Consider the following 3,160-nt stretch of genomic DNA (forward strand, 5'->3'; position numbering starts at 1 on the left):
CCCCCCCCCCCCCCCCCCTCAGAACTGGACTTTATAACTCGCAAATGCGAGTTTATGTTTCACAATTCTGAGGAAAAAGTCAGAATTGTGAGATACAAACTTGCATTTGTGAGAAAAATGTCAGAATTGCGAGATAAAAAAACTGAAAAAACTAAAACTAAAAAAATGACAATTGTGAGTTTGTGTTACGCAGTTCTGAGAAAAATCAGAATTGTGAGATAAAAACTATTCAGTCGGGGAAACTGGCATCTATACACTTGTGGCTAGTAATGCCCCCCATTTTTCATAAGTGCTTTCCTTAAGCACTAATATAGTTTTGCGAATAAAGTTTAATGCAAGTCTATTTTACATACTTTAAAAAGAAGTCCAGTGTTTGCACTGAAATGACTAACGTAAAATTGTCTTCACTGTTTAATGAATTCTACCAAACTTAAATTCAATGACATAGCAGCAATTTCTTCACAAATTAGCATGCTAAAGCAAAGTTAAACTGGCGGCTGAAATGAAGAATTCTCTGTCATTACACTTCATTCTGGGAGCCACTCCAAAGTCGGATAACCTCAACTGTTTCATACTAATGTGCCTGCCAAAGAACTCGAACTAGTTTTTGCGCGATGAACTGCATTGCTGATTAAATGTCACATAAAGTTCTGCTTAGGCTGAATGCTGGTAACTGGAATGAGAATAGAACTTTGGTTGATAAATGGCCAGTAAAATTAACTCAATATGAACGAAGGAGGAGTTGACGTGGGGGCTCTGATTGGAAATGCATTAGCCAGGTGTTCCGGCATATTGCAATCTGCATTTGGATTAAAGTGGATGTTTGTTTAGTCATCATTTTAAACTTATTGTGGCAGGAGATGAACTTCAAAACTTTTGCTACAGTGTGGATTTAGAAGAAATCATGAGGTCTACAGTACAGAGTCTCTAAGGGGACATAGTGATGGAGGGAAAATTGAGATGAAATCAATGCTTTTGTGTTTTTCTCACAAAACTGTTGTGTTCCACCAAAAAAACTTCAGATTTGCTTGCAAAACTTTGTTCCTCTGAGGAACGTTCGTGATTAAAATATGAGTTTGGAGGAAAAAATTACATTCATATAAATTAAAAACTATATTTCAATGCCTTTATGAACGAATGCAAAAAAAAAAAAAAGTTTCTCATGGGGATTGCAATCCTTTTGAGAGATATCTTGGCATTGGCATATTCAAAAAGGCATTGCAATTTAACTTTTCCTCCCATCTCAATTTTTTTCGCCCATCATGTTTCCTTATGGGCTTTGTACTACAGTACACAAAGTCTGGGCAATATATTAAATGGTCATAATATATTTCATTTAAATGTAATATGCCTGTTCAGTTTCTACAGTGTCATGCTAAATCTGTCCATGAATAAATTCGATTTTTATGTTTGTTTGTTTTTCATTTAAATTCTGGTTTAAGTTTTAGTTGTTTTGTTATGTGGTTTTGGATTTTATAACTATAATATTTAATATTCTTTTTTTTTTTAAACATACATCACATGTATTTGTTTTCACATTAGTTACAGGCCAACATAAATTGTTCTATAAGCAACAACAATTAACAGACATTATAATAATTCTAAAATAATAAAATAAACAATAAAGGTAATGCCAACATAATTGTGACAAAAGTAATTTTGTTATTTGCTTACGTCATAGCATTTTTGTATATTTCTGTCTAGTTTAAAATAGTTTAAATATTTTTTTTAGTATTTAAACATAAACACATTTATTTCAGTTAGTTTGTCAAGGATTTTTTACATTTATTTATTTTGTGTTTTTCATCTAATATTTTATTTCAGCTTTATTTCAGTTACTGAAAATGTTTTTTTTTTAAGTTTTTGAAATGAAGTTTTAGTTAACAATAACAAAACTGATTTTAAATGCATATTTCTGCTATTAAATGCTACTAGATAATTTAGGATCACTGATGAGTAAATACACATGTAGATGTTCGCTTCAAAGCTGACAGAGATGTACTAAAAGCCTTAAAACCCCAATTTTGATATCATGGTGTGTTTAAAAAGCTAAAAAATACTGAGATGTCTGTACTTGCTAGTTGGAAACCTGTTTTAATTTTAAAAAATGGTTCATTACCAGAACTTATTTACCTCCCCACTGTGTTTTTGGCAGTTCAAATGTTCATAAAACTGACAGAACTAAGCAATTTAAATACAAACCCTGCAATTACTCTTTGCAACTGAAAGCGAGTGTTCGTTTGCCATGTTCTCTTGAACATCTTGCTGTAAAAGATAGTCTTCTTTCTTCGTTAAGAACAATTGTAATTGTTTTCATTGTTGTATGTTCGTTCCTTTGCGCAGTTAACTGTAGCATTTCCTTCCCTAAGCCTTGAAATAGGGAACAAAATCAGCATGGATCAGAACAATCGTTTTGTGAGGAACAACAAGATTGCAGAGTTCATATTAGCATATTTTAGCTGGAGAGGAAGTGACAGGGATATAAAAATTCTCAATTTTTGAAGAATACATCCCAAAACAAACGATAGAAGCAGAGAAAGAAGTGTACTGGACTTGACACTGGTGAACTATTATCGGTACCATCGGGGGGGGGGGGAGAAAACAAAGAGTGGAGACAACAGATAACATGATGAAAGAAACGAAAAACGAAGTTCAGGGCTCAACTATAAGGATTAGTTAGTTGTTGTTTTTTTCTGCAGGTCTAGTCAGCTTTTTTTATTTAACCTGCCATTTGTTATTGGTCCCACTACAAAAGTACATACAGTTTTGTCTTTATGAATGTGGAGATTTGTTTGTTTGTTTTCAATGTAATTTTTATTTATATCTTTTCAGGAACAAACTTGAGCATACATCACATATATTTGTTCTTACAATAGGCCAACATAGATCTATAAACATTATTAACAATTAATGGTGCAGTATTTAATAGACAGCAAACGACTAAAATGGGTACTGCAGTCCAAAATCAAATTATTGTTTCTCCCTCCCCATCCTCCTCAGACTCGATGCTTACAAAGGGTTGCCAGATTGAGGACGTGCAACAGAAAGGAGCGCAATTGACCCTTCGCAAAGACCCACCCCCCTTCGTTACTGTTGCTTTTTCCAACAAGCCATGCCATTCTCACGCCACACATCAGGTTCTCATGCAGTGAAAAATACA

This window comes from Sinocyclocheilus grahami, unplaced genomic scaffold (assembly GCF_001515645.1).
Source record: "Sinocyclocheilus grahami isolate Dianchi unplaced genomic scaffold, SAMN03320097.WGS_v1.1 scaffold1399.1, whole genome shotgun sequence".
Classification (NCBI taxonomy): Eukaryota; Metazoa; Chordata; class Actinopteri; order Cypriniformes; family Cyprinidae; genus Sinocyclocheilus; species Sinocyclocheilus grahami.